A 9,794-nucleotide genomic window follows, 5' to 3' on the forward strand; every position below is an offset into this window, starting at 1 on the left:
AGAAAGTATTTATTTTTTTATATTCCAACCATTGAAATGTTTACTTTTTTTTCCCTAAAGCAAGGAACAACTGTCTAAGTCACATCTTCACAGTTAATTATAACTGGGCCTCTCTCAAGGTCTTTTCCTGTACAAAGTACTTAGTCACACAGAATTATTTCTCCTTGAGCACTGTTTAGTCAAGGTTGTAGTTTTTCTAAGACTTTTTTTAAACACTGGAATGTTTTGGAAATACAATCTCCTTTATTAATGTAAGAGCCTTGCCCGTAAACTTGAGTTAATTCTGTTGAGTCAGGACTTACTGATAGATTCCTGAATTCACCCAGAGCTTTAAATGCTGTGTTCCAAGTGCCCTTTGCCCCCAAGAAATCAAGGAGTGCACTAATGTAGTTGTTACAGTAATATTTCATAAGGAACCTGTGTAAGATTTTAGGAACTTTCCATTTGAAGGTGTTTTTCTGTTCCTAAATAATACAGAAGCTATCAATATACAAATAGGGCTGAGAAAGCAGGAAAGCTGGTCGATTGTGCTTACTCTGCATTCCCAGTACATAGGGAAATGGAATTTAAGTAGGTAGTCTGGAGAGAAGTTTTCAAGTCCGCCATTTTTACTATGTGCACAGTTGAAATTAACTGTCGAATGATCTTTGAATCTAACTAAGGGTAAATAGAAAAAAGAACTTATGGTTAACACAAGCATGTCTGTTGTTACGCCACAAAACCACAGGGGAAGCAACAAGAATGGACTGCAGTAACGATGACAACAGCTCTCACTACTTTTCATGTCTAATATGTGAGCGTTGAGATCAGGAGCATTTATTTAAGGCTCTTCTACATGCAAATTCAACTGTGACCATGGTTTTTTCCTGACATCTCTGTAGTTACTTGTTTACATGCCTAGCTGCTCCACTAAATAGAAAATAAAGAATGGAAAGATTTTGTTTATGTCTCATGCTGTGCAGAGTGCTTTAGACATGATAGACAATGAACAGTTTCTCAGAAGTAGTTACTTCACATAGTGTTCTAAGAATAATAGGTCCACTTCTTTTTGCCAGTGAGAAAAAATATGAGGAAAAAGAAAAGGAGAAAGGTAAGAAGAAGAGAAAAAAAGAGAGACTAACATTAATTGGATTGTCATAATTAATCGATTCCCATTTAAATTTATTTGGATTATTGCTCACACATATGGTGTCTGACTTGGCACAATCTAGTGTTCCCTAAATGCTAATTAATAGATTGGTTGATCATTGTATCCATGTTAAGTCATTGTCATCTTCCAGTTAATCCTGAAAAGAATTTCTGAAGACCCTTTGCAAAGTTCACAAAGTCAGACATGTAAGAGCTTTTCATTCCTTCTCCAGGTTTTCAATTTAATGTGCAGATGAATGTGTCTAATACTGCTCTTTATAAACTAAAATAATAGTTTGACAAATACTTTTTCCATAAACTGGCCAGTAAAGTTGCGAATTGATTTGACAGCTTTTTTTTTTTTTTTAACCAAAATAAGCTAATAATTCAGTGTTTTGTAATCAGAGAAACTGGTAATCCAGCAGCATACTTACAGATACCCTTAAAAAGATTATCCGCATGACAGTGGTGTGAGCTTTATTGGGTCTGGTCCTCAGCCAAAATTTTAAATAACAAGGTTTGTTCTTAGTATCTCTCCCTATCAACTTTTGCACCTTATATTTACTTTAAATTTTGCCCTTTCCTCAAAACAGTCTGTCTTGAAGCGACACATTCTTGGTACTTTTCACAACTCTCTTCATCTATAAAAATATCCCATGTTCCCTCATTAACACAGGTTTAAGTATTGTGATTATTTGAGCTATGATGCAAAAGCCTGATAATGATTTAAAGTGTTATCCTTCCAATGTATTTATTTATTTATTTGGCGAGGCAACCTTTGGTTGACCTCACAGATTGCAAGGACCTTGTCAGCTTACAATCCATTTTTTTTTTTTTTTTTTTTTTTTTTTTTTTATGCCAACAGCACCTGGTCTTCCCAGGTAGTCTCCCATCCAAGTACTAACAGGCCCGACCCTGCTGAGCTTCCGAGATCAGACAGGATGGGGTTTGTCCAGGGTGGCATGGCCGTAGACTGCTACTTTTATTTTTAACAGTGGCTTTTACTGTTTTGTACCTGGAGTGACCAACTGTCCCAGTTTGCCTGGGACTTTCCTGGTTTCAGCAATGAAATTCCCAAGTCTCAGGAAACCCCTCAGTCCCGGCAAACAAGGAAAGGTTGTTTACCCTAATTGCACTGAAAAGACAGTAAAAAAATGACAATTGGGGAAAACTGATGGCAGTTCCCAGTTGAAGACTTCTTGCCTCTTCTCTCACATCCCTGTTCTGGATGATCTTCTCGGCCCACAGAGTCCAGCATATCCTGTCTTTCTCCCCCACCTACCATACTCTTCAAGACAAATTTCTCAGATTTGCTTAGTGTGCTTTCTGGGTGATCCAAGACATCATTTTGATCTGCTCTATAACAGGTGATCATCCCAGGCATGTCAGCGTTCACTAACTAACTAACTAACTAAGTAACTAAACTAACTAAATAAATAAAAAGGTCCAGACTCATATCACAGTCCCCACCCCACCTAGGATATTCAGTCTGTTCTTAGACTGTCTTCACAGTTTCCCACCCGTCAAAAAAGCATTCTTTGTCTGCAGCACTGAGGTCCTATAGTGACAAGAAAGAAAACCCAAGGGAAAGTATCTACAAGTATATCTTATCTACACCAATAGTTTTCATTAGTTCTCATAAGCAGAGTTTGATGATATATCTTGCCTGAGGTAAAATGGCAATGAAAGAGTCTCAGCTGTCTAAGTCAGTCATCTCTCTACAATTCTGCTCATTTTGTGGCTCTGAAACACCCATCACTTCTCAAGAATGTATGATTTGCCTTGATAGAGAAACAGGAAGTAAAACTTTAAAAGGCTCACCGGAGGATTGTTTAAAATACGTTTGAATAAAGTAGTTGATTTCGGTAAATAAAAAACAAAAATTGATCAAATCATTTTTATTAATTATGTCCCCCTATAAAATTCATGTGGAAGGCCGTACCCCCAGAAGCTAGGAATGTGGAGATAGGATTTTTCAAAGGGAAGTTAACATGAGGTCACCAGGGTGGGCCTTAACCCAATGACTACTGCCCTTAAGAAGAGCCTGGAACGCAGACACATGCACTGAGGTAACAACGTGAAGACACAGGGAAAAGACAACAATGTCCAAGCCAGGAGAGACGCTGGGACAGAGCCTCTCCTCATGGCCCGCAGAAGGAACCACGCTGACAAAACTCTGATCCCAGACTTGTAAAGAAATAAATTTCTGTTGTTTAAGCCACCCAGTCTGTAGTACTTTGTCATGATAGCACTAGCAGATTAATACAGTTTTCTAGTAGCTAACAGAATATACTAAGTGGTCAATACAGAGCTCTCACTAAGGACAGATTTAGAACGCTGCTCGAGGCAGGAACCCATGGCTGGTGGATTAATTACTTTTAGGAGGTTTGCAGCTCTCATATCAGAAATTGGACTCTTACTCCCAAGTGCACAGTAATCTCAGCAATCAAAATGGGAAAATATACAAAAGTTCTCTAAGAGTGTGAAAGGATTTCTTTTTCTTTTCTAAACTACCAGCAAAACCTCTTGAAAATAGCTTTTGGAATGTAACATCAAGTGCTCTCTCCTCATCTTCTCACGAATAACCTCGATCGCTAATCTTTTATTTCGCCACAACCCACGGTATTCCACTCGACCCTGAAAAATGCCCTCCTGGAGAGCATTTCTCCACAAAGAATGAATTGTAAATATAATTGAACACATATTAAACAGGAACTATGTTTTAAGAAAGAAAATGTTTATGGGTTCTTATAAAAACGGACCAGGTGAATCGTATGATATGTGAATTATATCTTAAGAAAGCTGTTAAGTATATAAAACAGTCTCACGCACACCACCTTTCATTTTGCTCTATTTTTCATTGATGTCTTTGAACCATTTAATTCACTTTGCTCATATTACTGTTCTACTTTCCCCTTGGGCAATAGTTAAAGGTTACTAATTCAAAAGAGGAGATAAAAAAGTTTCCAATGAAAAGTCAGATGGCTAAGAAAGATAGAAATACCACTGACCTTAGACTTGCTTTCGTAATTTCATTCAGAGAATGTTCAAAGGAGTCGGCATGCTGCTTTTTCTGGCAGGTCATGCCATGCGATTCCAACTACAATTTTCTCAGTCAGTCGTTCTGGAAACATTTCCTCTATCCTTCTCTCCCAGTCAGTTTCTTTCTGGCAGCAGATGAGGTACATCAACTACGTTATGAGTCCTGCTTGAGAGTGAGCAGTTAAGGAAATCTACCCCTGGGCCTTTTGGGCCAGGTGAACCCATAGTCTTGATGGGGTTTTAAGTGGCCCTATCATTTTATCAGCAATTTATTAATGGGATATAGAGGGTAGATATTGCCGGTGAAGTTCCATTTACTTAGCATTGGATTTAGTGCAGAAGTTTATAGAAGCAGGCCCATTGCCCAATATCATAAGGACTTCCATAAGACTAGTTTCTTGAACTACACTTGAGGGATAATGGTTTCCTGGTGCAGAAAATAGTGCTGAGGTTAATCTCACTCATATTTTAGTGGCCTCCCCAACAGCCATCTCTTCCCATTTACAGATTTCACCTGGTGATCAATGAATGACTCTCAAACCTGATGGTCTGGATGGAGTGTCAAAGAAGGAGCATGTGAACCAAGTCTGGCCAATCGAAGGACCAGCCCTCAGTAATTGGCTGAGGGATGAGCACAAAACTTAATTGGTCTAATCAGAGGGACTCTTTTTATGGAGTTATCAAGAAATACTCTCTTGCCCTACCTGTCAATCAAAGTTCACTCAGAAGAGCTGAAGCACCACCAACGATGTACAATAAAAGATGTATTACAGTGATTTGACCAGATAAATTTGTGAAAGCTGGTCAAAGTCTTGCCTGGCTCTTCTGTCTTTGGTGCTGAGCCTGACGTCATACACAGGTCAAGCTAAGTGAAAGAAAAGATGGACATGAACTGGGGAAGAGCAGGGACAACTAGAGTCTGCATTTCTCCATCACTGGTACCCAAGCTGGTCTCTCCGAGTCCAAGCCTACGACCTCACTGTTGTGGAAAAACCGCAGAAGTGATGCTCACCACAGAGTCACACTCACACCTGGCTGTGGTTTGGAGAAGGGAAGGGAAGAGAACCCAGGGAAGCTGAGCTGTAGGCCAGGCAGCTGCTCCCACCCCCCAACAAGCTGAGTCCCAAGGATGAAACTAATATATTCAAAGGCAGAGAAGGGGAAAAAACAAACAAGCAATTTGATTACACCCTTCAAGCCCTGCATCCCGGAATGCCTGAAAATACTCCTGCAGTTTTCAGTCACGAGACAATAAATTCTTTGTGCTTAAGCCAGTTTGAGGTAGGTTTTCGGACACCAGTACCCAAAAGGCTGCTAAATGACAATCTCAACATAGGGTTGCCGCGTTTGTTCTAGCTGAAGTTTCTTAGTAGTTTTAAAGAGCAGTCTTAAGTCGCATTAAATCAATCCTGGAGAAAACCAAGCAACAGTTAATTTGCATCTTATTATTGATGAGATAAGGAGAAAGAATAAAAGATATTTTCCATTTTTAAAAAGACCAACACAAAGAGAGGAAGACAAAGTTTCCATTCCCACTTAATCTTCTTTCATTAGACCTGAATCGAATTCTCCCCATCACGCTTCCCTTACTTTCCAGCATGATGTAAGGGGACTCGGTGAGCATCGAGTACATATTTCCTAGGAGTGAAAGAATATATTTTCCTTCCATAGAATAGATCTTTCTACTATCCTAAGTAGTGTGTTAGCCAACTGTATTATGCCATTTAATCTAATATGTGTAAGGTCAACATTACCCCGAACTTGCCAGTCTCGAATTCTGCTTGAAAGACTGAGCTTGGTGGAACCAGTTTAAGTAAAATCAGTTATTCAGTTATTTCATCATAAATAAGTTTTGGTTTTCAACTACTAATCATATTTATATGACTGTATTAAATGTCTCAGTACATTCCAAGGGTCTATGTGTAGATTTAAATATTAGGAACATTTAAAATCTCCCAAACACAAAAGGACAGTCTCATATATCTCTAAAAACAGAAAAAAAGTGGTCGTAGGTCCTCCTAGTCACCCACAGAATTATTAAGAAGAGAATTATGGCAGAGGATGAGATATGATACATTAATGTTAAAGCGAGGTTGATCAGCTCATCACACTTTCCCATAGTCACCATCCCTTTAAATGTAGATTTACTCACTGAAAAGAGAACATCTGGCTACCTTATTAACAAATCGCTTTGCAATTCTACCATGAAAGTGAGGCATATAGATAGTTCTACTGATCACATTTTTTTCAATGGGAAAAAATTAATTCAACGAGAAGTTTAACAAGTGACGGGCCAGTAAAAGCAAAACTTTCTCCAAAGATATTTTACAAAAACAAGTACATCATTACATATATTTGCAAAATAATCTTTACACACTGAATAAATGTCTCAAATTATTAGTCTATTTTTATTCAAATATGTTTACATTGCAAATGAGACACAGATCTTAATTATTTTAATTAGTTTTATAATCAAAATAGCTTTTCAGGCACTTAATAATTCATTTTGAAGAATGATCCATTTGTAAATAAATGGATCTATTATACAAAGTGATTTGGAGGTTTTTTTTACAATTTAAAAACAATTTCTCTGATGGAATGACAAAATTTCATTATCTAAAAGTATGTTTTTCTGGTGTAACAAAGATTCTCTTATTTCTCTAGAAATAAAGGAAACTAATGCAGTGGTTCTCAAATTGGGGTCCCTGGACCAGCGGCATCTGTATCACCTGGGAACTTATCAGAAATGCAGATCCTCAGGCACCCCTCCAGATGTGCTGAATCAGAAATTCTGGGGGCAGGGCCAGCAGTCTGTGTCCCAGCAAGCCCCTCAGGTGATTATTTTATTCTGAAGAATGTTTTTGGGTTAACCTCACCTAGCATAACGGCATCATCTTTGGCACCTACTATGCTATATAGCAGCTCATGGGAGGAAACTTCACATAGAAAAGCGGGGAAGACTTTGTATGTGTAAGAAGAAAAGACATCTATTTTGATTAGAAAAACCTCCAGTGACATTATTTTTCATTCTTCTCCTTTTTGACATTACACACATATTATGCTCTTGCTCAATGCATTGCTTCGAATATTCCTCAGGCATTAAAAAAAAATCACAGAAAATATAATTTATAGTAACAGCATAAAAATTCAAGTTTTGAAATTTCCAATTATAGAATTGTATGATTTCATGTGTATTTTCCCTGTTGTAGTTTCATATCTCATATTCAAAGCTGTTTCCTAGCGCCGACATTTCTTAGACCAACACCATCCATTAACGTACTGCATTCTGCTCCTTCCAGAAACCTAGTCATCCCTAAGTTCAAAACTTCATATGGTATTTTCTACATTACAGAACATAAAAGTATGCTGTATCCATTATTGATATGAACAGGTAATGACACACTATTGCATGTGCCTCCTTAATTGGCCTTCATATTTGTGGCTTACACAGAAAAACTGTTGCAAGCTGAGCACTGAATTAATGCATTGTTAGAAGAAAAGCTCGAGGAACTGAAAGAATCATCTATGCATTTTGACTGCTTAAAGAAGTTTCAGATTAATGGTTTTTGATGCTTTTAATGATGTCAAGGATGAGATTTAAGTGACTTATTAATTCCCTTGATTTTGCTGCCAAATATTCAAGGCAATTCATTATTACTGAGTTAACCTTTTCCGATTATGAAAATTCATTATGGAAAGAAAAATATGAAATTCAGAAAAGTAGAAATGATTTATAAAATGTTAGAATATATGTATAAGAACAGAATGTTTGGACATGGGTTTAAAATTCCTCTGAAAGGATTTATTGCAAGATTATAAAATATCTTCATGTGTATTAATAAACTGTTGCTTCATCCTTAAATTACAGAGATCATGTTTTTCATTTTTTTAAAACTCTTCTTAAACTTCCTAGCCACAATCACTATACATAATGCAATGTAAACTCGGGGTGATTTAATCTTACTACCCTAAACAGCTAACAAGACCTCTGTCTCCTTAGATCTGGGAACCTGGAGAAACCCAGTTACTAACTCCATACTATTTCTTCCCGAAATTCTCCAGTTTTCTGACATGTTAATAAGATTCCAAGAATGTTCTAAAGAAAGCAAAATTACCACTAAAATGGTTGTGTCCTGAACTTACAAATTGTCCCCCCCCCCAAGTTTATTTTCAACAATAATAAATTCTGTCCTTGAATGTGTGTACATAACTCCTTGGGCAGGCTGTGTTCTCTTATCATCAAATATAAATATCGAAAGCCATAAAGATTGTTCTTAAATCCTAATTTGAGTTACCTTTGCCAGCATACCAAATACCCCAGGGTGGGTGTATTAAAAGCTCTAAAAAGATTCTGCTTTTACTTTTTAGCCAAATGGACATGTTTTATTCAGGACCCCTAAATAAAATCCTTATTCAGCTCATCCAGGTTAGCTTCAAGGTGTGTCTTTCCTTCACTCGCTCCCTTTCAGGCCCTGCACCCCATTCCCTGCATCGCTTGAGCCCCTCTCCTTCCTGAGGTCTTCAGTGCATCAAGGAACTACGGCTTCCATCCTCTCCAGGCTGGAAGCAATGCCTGATCCTCCTTCAGGCTCACATTTCTCTCCCAGGGAAATCTTACCTTATCCCCCGATTCAGATGATGATGCTCCTCCATATCTATGTCTCTTGGCATCTTCTCTATTGCAGCTGTTATTACAGATGCCATTTTACATTTAACTGTATAACCTTTTGTTATTATCTGCATCTATAATAGCAATATTGGAGTCAGGGATCATGCTGGTTTTTCCCCATTATTAACCTCAAGTATCTATGTGCCTGCCACAGAGTAGGAACACTCATTCCATCTATCGACTGAATGACAATACATGAAAAACTGTCCAAAATACATAAATACTGGCAAGTGGCCATAGGATTAAACACATGAGTAAGCACAGACCATCTCTTTGTGAACTCTGCAGTAGTTATCTTTTATACTGGCCCAAATTCCTATGTAACCTTTGTGTTCCAAAAGCTTTATAAAACACTCTGGCATGCGCATGCGTGCACACACACGTTTCCATGAGCATGTAAGCATGCATACACAGAGATATCAGTGTTTTTGGTAATTACGACTACTACATTCAACAGTGATAAATCAAGTTTTTTTTTTTTTTAAATAACCCTTGTTATTAAAAATTCCCAATAGTTAAAGAACAATTATGTATTATGATCCTTAAAAAAAGTCCAGGAATAGCTAGGTCCCAAGATGCTGGAGGAAGGTGGTGAAAACTCCAGTCTATGTTTGCAGACAACAGATTTCTGATGATAAGTCATATATTTTTTTGGCATTCTTTCAAAAGATGGTGGAAAAGAGCAGTGAGCTTCACTTAAAATGAAACGGCTACCATTTCCCTATAACTTTTAATACACATTTTTATTTTTTTACTATTCTGCTATGTGGTCTAGTTTTTAAAAAATTAGAACCAAGTTTTGCAGTGAGAAAACTGACTTTCCACTAGCTATGTAGCCCTGAGAGTCCTTTCCAGTTCTTAGTTTCTTCATATGAGAAATAGGAAATAATTCTAATGAACTCTACTGAGAAACAGAGATTAGATATAGGAAGCCTGTAGCCCTTGGCCTGTCCAC

The 9,794-nt window shown here is 37.6% G+C and overlaps 1 pseudogene; it reads right to left on the reverse strand.

Moving 5' to 3' along the window:
• Nucleotides 1-1,984: 1,984 nt before the first annotated feature.
• On the reverse strand, nt 1,985-2,102 carry LOC112479870 (annotated as a pseudogene).
• Nucleotides 2,103-9,794: the final 7,692 nt, after the last annotated feature.

The sequence above is a fragment of the Pteropus alecto genome, unplaced genomic scaffold, assembly GCF_000325575.1.
Source record: "Pteropus alecto unplaced genomic scaffold, ASM32557v1 scaffold21, whole genome shotgun sequence".
Classification (NCBI taxonomy): Eukaryota; Metazoa; Chordata; class Mammalia; order Chiroptera; family Pteropodidae; genus Pteropus; species Pteropus alecto.